Source organism: Glycine max, chromosome 18, assembly GCF_000004515.6.
Source record: "Glycine max cultivar Williams 82 chromosome 18, Glycine_max_v4.0, whole genome shotgun sequence".
Taxonomy (NCBI): Eukaryota; Viridiplantae; Streptophyta; class Magnoliopsida; order Fabales; family Fabaceae; genus Glycine; species Glycine max.
This window is the reverse complement of record NC_038254.2, coordinates 29,814,296-29,825,075: the sequence shown is the minus strand read 5'-3', so window position 1 is coordinate 29,825,075 and position 10,780 is coordinate 29,814,296. Positions and strand designations below refer to the sequence as shown.

Below are 10,780 nucleotides of genomic sequence, written 5' to 3'. Positions count from 1 at the left end.
AGCTGACTTCGAGCCTTGGCTCGGATATGCCACTGAAGGGCAAGCAGTTGGTGGTATACCCTTTGAAAACACTTTGGAGGGCCCTCAGTTTCACCCACAACCACAACCATTGCATTTTGCGGTGGGAAGAGCCCCTCCTGCTATGGCCGAAAAGGGAAAGGCGGATCATCTAGAGGAAAGGCTCAGGGCCATTGAAGGAGGTGAAGATTATTCCTTTGCTAACCTAGAAGAGTTGTTCCTAGTACCCAATATCATCACCCCTCCCAAGTTCAAGGTGCTGGACTTTGACAAGTACAAGGGGACTACTTGTCCCAAGAACCATCTAAAGATGTATTGTCAGAAGATGGGGGAATACGCAAAAGATGAGGAATTGCTGATACATTCCTTCCAAGAAAGTCTTACTGGGGTAGCTGTTACCTGGTACACTAACTTGGAATCTTCCCGAGTCCATTCTTGGAAGGACCTAATGGTTGCCTTTGTTAGGCAGTATTAGTACAATTTTGATATGGTTCCGGATAGGATGCAACTACAGAACATTTGCAAAAAGGGGGACGGATCTTTCAAAGAACACGCCCAAAAGGTGGAGGGATCTGGCGGCCCAGGTGGTACCCCCAATGATGGAAAGGAATACGATGATCGTGATGGTAGACACATTATCGATACTCTACTATGAAAAGATGGTGGGCTACGCACCCTCAAAGCTTTGCGGATTTGGTCTTCGCCAGTGAAAGGATCGAAGTGGATCTGAAAAGAGGCAAATTTAATCATCCTGCTTGGACGAATGAGAAAACTGGGGCAAATAAAGAGGGTGACGATGAGGGAGAAACCCATGCTGTGACTGCCATTCCTGTACGGCCAAGTTTCCCACCAACCCAACAATGTCATTACTCAACCCTTCTCCTTACCTACCGCCCATTTATCCACAAAGGCCATCCCTAAATCAACCACAAAGTCTGTCTACCGCACTTCCAATGACGAACACCACCTTTAGCACAAACCAAAAACACCAACCAAAAAATGAATTTTGCAGCGAGAAAGCCTGTAGAATTCACCCCAATTCCAGTGTCCTATGCTGACTTGCTCCCATATCTACTTGATAATTCAATGGTAGCCATAACCCTAGCCAAGGTTCATCAACCTCCATTTCTCCGAGAATACGACTCGAACGCAACGTGTGCTTGTCACGGAGAAGCCCCGGGGCGTTCCATTGAGCATTGTAGGGCTCTGAAGCGTAAGGTGCAAGGTCTAATTGATGCGGGCTAGCTGAAATTTGAGGAGAATTGCATGTAAATCCTGACATTGACAAGAGATGCCACACATGGGGCAATTTTGAAGGTTGTTGTTAGGTGTCTCTAATGACTCATCAGGATTTCCAAGTTTATGCCATTATTGTAAACCACAGTTACAATGTTAAATGAAATGGATAAAGTTGATATCTTTGTCCCTCATCCTCTCACAAACGCATGTTTGCTTATTCAACTTTCACTGGAATGTGGGTGCAAGCCATTGGTCTGTTTGCTCAAGCGACCTGCGCTCCTGAGTGTTGACTTCTAAGACTGTTCAACCAGAGATTACTTGTCTTGCACGTTGGTGGGGGTGCCGTAAAACAACGAGTAAAGTTCAAAACAAATAAGTTTCAAAATAAAAAATAAAAAGGCATTTGATTGACTGTGTTTTCAAGTAAAAAATATAGACGTTCATGTGACCTCATTTTGTCTTTTTAGAGAGAAGTGAGTTATCAAGAATAGGATGTTGGACAAATGGCCTCAGTTACCTTAAGAAAAAGGGGGGTTGAATTAAGATGCAAAGACTATTCCCCAATTGAACTATCACTCTTTCTTTTTGGATTAACAATGCACCCTTAACATGAATTACTCAAAAGACATTTCAAAATAAACTTCTTTAAAGCAAAAGATAAATAACAATAAATAAAAGAAGTTTAAAGGAAGAGAGGAATGCAAACTTGATTTATACTGGTTCGGCCACTTCCCGCGCCTACGTCCAGTCCTCAAGCAACCCACTTGAGATTTTCCACTCTCTTTGTAAAACTCCTTTTACAAAGTCTGAACCACACAGGGACAACCCTTCCCTTGTGTTCAGGAATCCTCTACAACAAGAGACCCACGATCTCTTAATCCCTTTTCAGAAATAAGAAGAAGAAATCTCTCTTAAAAAAGATAGATTGTACAATGAAGATCAATCAAAATTCCTTATTGAATATGCAAGTGGTTGACCAAGGAATCTTTTTGAGAGGATAAGACATTTCAGTTCAGAAAAATTCTTAATCTTTTGAGAGGATAAAACTTTTTGGGCAATGGAAACTCTCTTTAAATTCGTGTTTCCAAGTCACCTTTGATGGCCATTCATAAACCATTTGAATAGATGTGACTCTTGGAAATTATTTTCTGAAAATCTCCTCTGGTAATCGATTACAAGACTTGTGTAATCGATCACAGGCTTTAAAATTTGAATAAACTGCTGGTAATCCATTACCATCCATGTGTAATCGATTACACATTATAAATTTCGAATTCAAATTTCTAGTGACTGTTATAAACATTTTCAGCTGCTGGTAATTGATTACCAGAGAGTAAATCTCAATTTAAATTGATTTAGATAGAAGTCTTTGGCCAAACCTTTTGCCTTTTCAATTTGGAAACTTCTTCCTAAGATTCTAGAGATCAACTTGATCATATATCTTGATTTTCTTGGATTCTTGGATTCTTGTCTTGAATAAAACTTGGAAGTACTTGATCCTTTGGCATCATCAAAACATCAAAACATTTTGCTTCTACATAGGAATCATTTGACTTAATCCATCAAAAAATCCTTCAACTATTTCTCGTCCTTGGAAAATTCTTTTTGCAAGAATCAACTGCTTCTTTCATTCTTCCTCACTACGAGGCTATGAAAACAAGACAACGATTGGTACCTCAAAGCCTTACACTGGGGCAATGAGGGGCATCGTGCATGAGCCTCAAGTAAACCAAGGGGCAGATTAGAAGTTCTCACCCAATAGGTTCCCTCCTACAAGGCCATGACAAAAGACAACGATTGGTACCTCAAAGCCTTACACTGGGGCAATGAGGGGCACCGTGCATGAGCCTCAAGTGAACATAGGGGCCGATCAAAAGTTCTCACCCGTCGATGTTTTTAAACAAAAAAAGGGGGGGACAAACCCTAGGATTTCAATGGATTGATTAAACATCAAACGAATCCATTGCCGTCACTCCAAAATGGTCAAGTGACTAAATCAAACAGAATACACACTCTGAGGGAGTTCCCGGAGAGATTTGCAAAAGATAGGATAAGGTTGCATGGACTATCACCTCTTTCAAAAGGACAATCAATCTGTGTTTCCCAAAAAAATCAAATCAAAATCAAAATCACAAAATAGGGAAAGAATGTCATGAACATTGTACAACTTTCCATTACATTGCATTGTTTCATATGAAGTCCGCATTTACCAAATTTCACGACAAAGGTTGCATGCATCTGCATCCCTAAAAATTATGTTAACTGCATAGATTTCCTATGTCCAAATCTTGTGGATTTGGGATGACCGGCCCTCTCGATGAGTCGATCTCTTGCTTTCTCATAAGGGTGGACCCTTGGGTACTTGTACCTATCGCCTTCAGAGGACTGCACGTCCTCACCTTGAGAGGACTACACGTCCTCGCCTTGAGAGGACTACACGTCCTCGCCTTGAGAGGACTACACGTCCTCGCCTTGAGAGGACTACACGTCCTCACCATCAGAGGGCTGCACGCCCTCACCTCCAGAGGACTACACGTCCTCGCCTTGAGAGGACTACACGTCCTTACCATCAGAGGGCTGCACGCCCTCACCTCCAGAGGACTACACGTCCTCGCCTTGAGAGGGCTACCCGCCCTCGCCTTGGGTACTAGTTACCCTCACCTTTAGAGGACTACATGTCCTCACTTTCAGAGGGCTACACGCCATCGCCATCAGAGGACTGCATGTCCTCACCTTCGTAGGGCTACACGCCCTCACCTTGAAAGGACTGCATGTCCTGACCTTCGTAGGGCTACACGCCCTCACCTTTAGAGGACTACACGTCCTCGCCAACAGAGGGCTGCACGCCCTCACCTTGAGAGGACTACACGTCCTCGCCAACAGAGGGCTGCACACCCTCACCTCCAGAGGACTACACATCCTCGCCTTGTGAGGGCTGCACGCCCTCACCTTTAGAGGGCTACGTGTCCTCATTTTCAGTGTGCTCCACATCTGCACCTTAAGAGAATTTTAGATCCTCTGTCCTTAAATGCTTAACCGAGACTTGCACTCCCGGTTAAGGGACCAGTAGTTTCCTTTTAACGGTACCTGGGCCACCCCCTGATATTGGAGGAGGGCCAACTGTGCGAGCACAACCAGAGAGGGAGGCTATCACACAGCTACTATGCATACCGGGGCAAGATTTCACCCGTGCCGCTGCAAAGAGACGAGTGCGGATCATGCGCACCAACATGACCACTCTTACACAGATATAGATGACATTGCTACTTAACAGCATTCTGCCCAGCGACCGCAATGCCAATCTCCCCCTGCAAAAGTATCAGTTGGTCTGTGTCGTCCCGACATGGGTAAGTATGCATATGGTTCAACTGATTTCTGATACCATCTATTGTTTGCAGGGATCGCACCCACAAAGACACCCAGTGGACCTGAAGAAGTCCAACGGGGCCCTGGGGTTTCCAGCTCTGGTTACGGGCCTCTGTCGGCCCTACAGGGCGCCCGTTTCCCCCAGCAAGTTCATGTCGTCGTGGCATAGGTAAGTGTGCACCTCCCCCAACTGATTTCTGATGTCATCTATTGTTTGCAGGGATTGTGCCCGCAAGACACCTAGTGGACCTGAAGAAGGCCAATAGGGTCTTGGAGTTGCCAGCTCTAAAAACGGGTCTCTGTCAGTTCTAGGGAGTGCCTGTCGCCCCCAGCAAGGTCATCAGGCCCCCCTACCAATCGAGCTTTCATCAAGAAGTACTGCGCCCCCAGGCAGGCGCAGGGCGAAACACCACATCAGCATTGGGATGGCCGGTAGTGCGCAACAGACGCACCGCCATCACCTCTAGAGTTCACCTCTGCTCATCCACAAAAAGGTTTGAGTATTGCCTACACCACATGGCCGACCAATAGGCGACCAAGTCCAAAGCCAAAGGTAAGCAAAGTACTAGGTCAGTGACCGACAAGTCATAAGGCGTCCAGCTCAAGACGTTAAAGAAGCGCTACTAGGAGGCAACCTAGTAACTTTTAAATTTCTGCTTGCTATTTGATCACTTTTTATAGTAGGACACACCTAGTTGCTCATGATCATGGGAATTTAAATAAAACAAGCGCAAGCTCTGAAGGTAGTCATACCTCACAAAATATATGTATGCGTGTTTAGGTAGTGAAAAATACCTTAGATATGCATGTATGTAGCAAAAAGATACCTCACAAAATATATATATGTATGTTTAGGTAGCAAGATACCTTGGATATGCATGTATATAGCAAAAATACCTCACAAAAATATACACATGTTAATTAGCAAAATACCTCATGAAAAAAAAAACAAAAACAAACAAGGAAAAAAATAAAAAAAAAATAAAAAAAAAGGAAGGAAAAAAAAAAGAGAAAAAAAAGAAAAATAAGTTGTCTAGCTGAAAAACCAACATGCTTTTGAAAAGAGATGACTTCCAACTCTTCTTTGAAAAAAAATTCGTTGATCATAGCTAGTTTTTGAAAAAAATGTGTGTACACCTGAAGGGTGAATGCTGTGAAAATTTTCCCGGACGCCCAAAATGGACTCGGATGAATGCACAAATTGATAAAAGAACATATTTTGGAAACATTGGGTTGACTAAAATAGAGGAAATGAATCCTGAGCCCTAGCATCACATGACCATAAAAATTTGACACTTGAGTGTCCGCATAGGTGCATGCATGACCAGTTTTTCATAAAATTTCCAAATCATCATTTTTGCATTTGTGTCATGGAAATAATGTGGGGCATCCCTTTTATCCTTGAACCAAACCAAACCCTGACATGTATCATGTCTAGCCATTCTACCAGCCTTGAGCCAAAATCCTGACTCACCATAAACCTTGACCCAGGGTGAGAATGTCAATCCTTACCCTCGGAAGCAAAAAAAGAAAAGAAGGAAAATTTCCAATCAAAGAGAAAGCAAAAAGAAAAGAAAGGAAATTCCCAATCAAAGAGTGGGAGAAAGCAAAAACGAAAGGAAATTCCCAATCAAAGAGTGGGAGAAAGCAAAAAGGAAAGAAAGGAAATTCCCAATCAAAGAGTGGGAGAAAGAAGAAAAAAAGAAGAAGAAGAAGGAAAGAAAGCTCCTGATCAAGGGTCGAAAGAAATCAGAAGAAATGTGCAAAAAGGTCTTTGGACCAGACAATATCTGAACAGTACGGAATTGTCACCAAATAAACAAAAAAAAGGAGAAAGGAAACCACGACCTGAAAGTGGTCTTCTTCCTTTGGTTACCAACCAAAATCCTGTGCGTCGGTGACTTGTTCGCCTCGCGCACAACAGAAACAGAAAAGGAAAAGGCCAAAAACACACAAAAGCCGGAAAAAAAACCCACCAAAAGAACCCATTCCCAAGGGAAGTCCTATTGATCCATGATCATGCATGTAATTTTTGATTTGATAGGAAATAATTCGCAAAGTCAAGTCGTGACATATCTATGGTTTGGAATTAGGATGAAACACTTACCTGTGCGAGGTTGATACACTCTGAGTGATTTTCTTCTATTTTTGTTGAACCCAGTGTTTCCTCTAAATGGTCATTTAGAAACGAAATTCTAACATCCAAAATCTCATTTATGGTTATGGGGGGGTTTCATCAGCAGACTCTCCTTCCCCGGTAAACGCATTGTTTTTCACTCAAAAAAAAAAAAACCATATGCTGCTCTAATCAGTTGGAATATTTGTCTCTTTACTAAAGCATGTTTGCATTTTAGTGAAGAAAACAACGAGACTTTTTCAAGTCTCACAAGTTATCAAGAACTACGTAGGTCTGAGTTCCTTATTGGAGGATACGTAGGAGCAAAAGCGTCGCTTTTGTCGACCACACCGCTTTTTGTTACCATGACCCAAGGGCTGGTAGCCCGCGGAGACACCTTACGGTTATCCGCACCACGTCATTCAGTGACCCCAAGTGTGATTGGTGAGCAGAGGCCAATGTGGTCATCTGCGCCCTTTCCGGAGATGTCAGCATCTTCCAGTGGAGACTTTTTCAAGTCTCACAAGTTATCTAGAACTACGTAGGTCTGAGTTCCTCATTGGAGGATACGTAGGAGCAAGAGCCTTGCATTTGTCGGCCGCCCCACAATCTCTGTCATACTGACCCTGAGGTCATGTGACACACAGAGACAAATTATGGTCATTCTGCACCCTTTTGTCATCCAGAGGCGGCGGGCCTGATGACATGCGGAGACAAATTATGGACATTCCGCACAGCTTTTGCCATTCAGACACAGTCGTGTCCGATGGCACGCAGAGACAAATTATGGTCATTCTGCACCCTTTTGTCATCCAGAGGCGGCGGGCCCGATGACATGCGGAGACAAATTATGGTCATTCCGCACACCTTTTGCCATTCAGACACAGTCGTGTCTGATGGCACGCAGAGACAAATTATGGTCATTCTGCACCCTTTTGTCATCCAGAGGCGGCGGGCCCGATGACATGCGGAGACAAATTATGGTCATTCCGCACACCTTTTGCCATTCAGACACAGTCGTGTCCGATGGCACGCAGAGACAAATTATGGTCATTCTGCACCCTTTTGTCATCCAGAGGCGGCGGGCCCGATGACATGCGGAGACAAATTATGGTCATTCTGCACACCTTTTGCCATTCAGACACAGTCGCGTCCGATGGCACACAGAGACAAATTATGGTCATTCTGCACCCTTTTGTCATCCAGAGGCGGCGGGCCCGATGACATGCGGAGACAAATTATGGTCATTCGGCACACCTTTTGCCATTCAGACACAGTCGTGTCCGATGGCACGCAGAGACAAATTAGGTTCATTCTGCACCCTTTTGTCATCCAGAGGCGGCGGGCCAGATGACATGCGGAGACAAATTATGGTCATTTCGCACAGCTTTTGCCATTCAGACACAGTCGTGTCCGATGGCACGCATAGACAAATTATGGTCATTCTGCACCCTTTTGTCAGCCAGAGGCGGCGGGCCCGATGACATGCGGAGACAAATTATGGTCATTCCGCACACCTTTTGCCATTCAGACACAGTCGTGTCCGATGGCACGCAGAGACAAATTATGGTCATTCTGCACCCTTTTGTCATCCAGAGGCGGCGGGCCCGATGACATGCGGAGACAAATTATGGTCATTCCGCACACCTTTTGCCATTCAGACACAGTCGTGTCCGATGGCACGCAGAGACAAATTATGGTCATTCTGCACCCTTTGGTCATCTAGAGGCGGCAGGCCCGATGACATGCGGAGACAAATTATGGTCATTCCGCACACATTTTGCCATTCAGACACAGTCCTGTCCGATGGCACGCAGAGACAAATTATGGTCATTCTGCACCCTTTTGTCATCCAGAGGCGGAGAACTCGATGACATGCGGAGACAAATTATGGTCATTCCGCACACCTTTTGCCATTCAGACACAGTCGTGTCCGATGGCACGCAGAGACAAATTATGGTCATTCTGCACCCTTTTGTCATCCAGAGGCGGCGGGCCCGATGACATGCGGAGACAAATTATGGTCATTCCGCACACCTTTTGCCATTCAGACACAGTCGTGTCCGATGTCACGCAGAGACAAATTATGGTCATTCTGCACCCTTTTGTCATCCAGAGGCGGCGGGCCCGATGACATGCGGAGACAAATTATGGTCATTCCGCACACCTTTTGCCATTCAGACACAGTCGTGTCCGATGGCACGCAGAGACAAATTATGGTCATTCTGCACCCTTCGTCAATCGCGGCCAACAAGCCCGTTGACACGCGGACGGGCGGAAATACCCGTGTGGTTATCCGTATAAACATTCTTTTGCTATCTGTAAGACAGAACGCTTGATAGCATGCAGAGACTGACATCGTCTTCTGCACCTTTTGTTCCCCTGGGAACAACAAGTCATTTGCATGCGGAAATTTTATGGTCACCCGCGACTCTCGTCAACCGAGAGGAACGAAATTAGTGTCTTATCTTTACTTTCCTTTTATCTCCAATAAAAGACAAGTAAAGAGGGGCAACTGTCGTACCCTAATTTCGTCCGGGGACCTTTGCTTGATGACATGCAACTTTTGTTTGGTCCTTGTGAGGTGCTTGGCACCCATCATTAGGCAATTTGTGAAATTCCGGGACATGCCGGAAAACAAAAGAAAATATTGATGCACAATCCGTAAGGTTCCGTGACACACCGGAAATCAAATGGAAGCATCATTGCACAATTAGTGAGGTTCCGTAACATTCCGTAAGTCAAAAAGGGGATGATTATGTAATCCGCAAGGTTCCGTAACATTACGGAAAGAAAACAAGTATCGTTACGAAATTCGTAAGTTTCCGTAACTTTACGAAAAAGAATCACCAAAAAAAAGCAGAGGGGGGTGTACTTAGTAAAAATGGGGGTGCAAATAGCAACCAGGCCCACTTGGGCCCTCCAGAAGATTCCTCCAGAAGGCTGTTGCTTTTGGAGGAAGCAACCCTGCTCGCCTGGGCGAGCTGGGTGGCAAGCTTCTCCCCCAATTTTCTATAAATAGGGGGAGAAGTGAAGTGAAAAAGGGTTCAACCCCTTAGGCACTTCTCTCTCTTTCGAATTTGCTTGGAAAAATTGTTAATTGGACGTTTTCTCTTTGGGATTTTTCATTCTTAATTGAATTGACTAATAACTAAAGTGAAACTAAGGCTAAAATCAACTCGCCTAGTCAAGCTCGTCCATAAAAATAGGTTTTTGAAGTTTATCATTTCAATTTCTTACTAAGTAAAATGGATCATTTTCAAGGTCCAACGCCTTAAAATGATCACCTTTTAAGTAAAAAAGAATCACTTGATAAGAAAGAACTACGTAGGTCTGATTTCCTCATCGCAATTGAGGAATACGTAGGAGCAAAGGGAAACACCCTTGTCGACCACAAAAAGAGAAAAAATATAAAAAGGGTATAAAGGATATAAAGACATAAAAAGGGAACGTAAAAATCAAAGTCATGTTTGAACATTCGATTAAAGGCTGCCGTCCCTTGGGACGGACGTGTGGGATGCTAATACCTTCCCCGTGCGTAAATACAACTCCCGAACCTTTCACTTAAAAGTTCGTAGATCGCGTCTTTTCCAGTTTTTCCGACGTTTTCCTCAAATAAACGTTGGTGGCGACTCCGTGCGTATTCCTTTCGTGGAACACGCATCCCGCGAGTCACGCGTCGCCCTCCCGCCGAAGGGTAGGTTGCGACACAGGTGAAGACCCGCACAAAAATTTGAAAGAATTTCACATTGTCTGCTCCACCATGAAACCCCCAGATGTCCAAGAGGATCACATATTTCTGAAGGCTTTTCCTCATTCATTAGAGGGAGTGGCAAAGGACTGGTTGTATTACCTTGCTCCAAGGTCCATCATGAGCTGGGATGACCTTAAGAGAGTATTCTTAGAAAAAATTTTCCCTGCTTCCAGGACCACAGCCATCAAGAAAGATATCTCAGGTATTAGACAACTCAGTGGAGAGAGCCTATATGAGTACTGGGAGCGATTTAAAAAACTATGTGCCAGTTGCCCTCACCATCAGAT

General features: G+C 44.4%; 1 non-coding gene across 1 annotated transcript; it reads right to left on the bottom strand.

Annotated features, from left to right (window-relative positions):
* Nucleotides 1-10,673: 10,673 nt before the first annotated feature.
* LOC113000249 (small nucleolar RNA R71) lies at nt 10,674-10,780 on the bottom strand. Its single transcript, XR_003265540.1, has one exon. It is a non-coding gene; the product is annotated as a small nucleolar RNA R71 (small nucleolar RNA).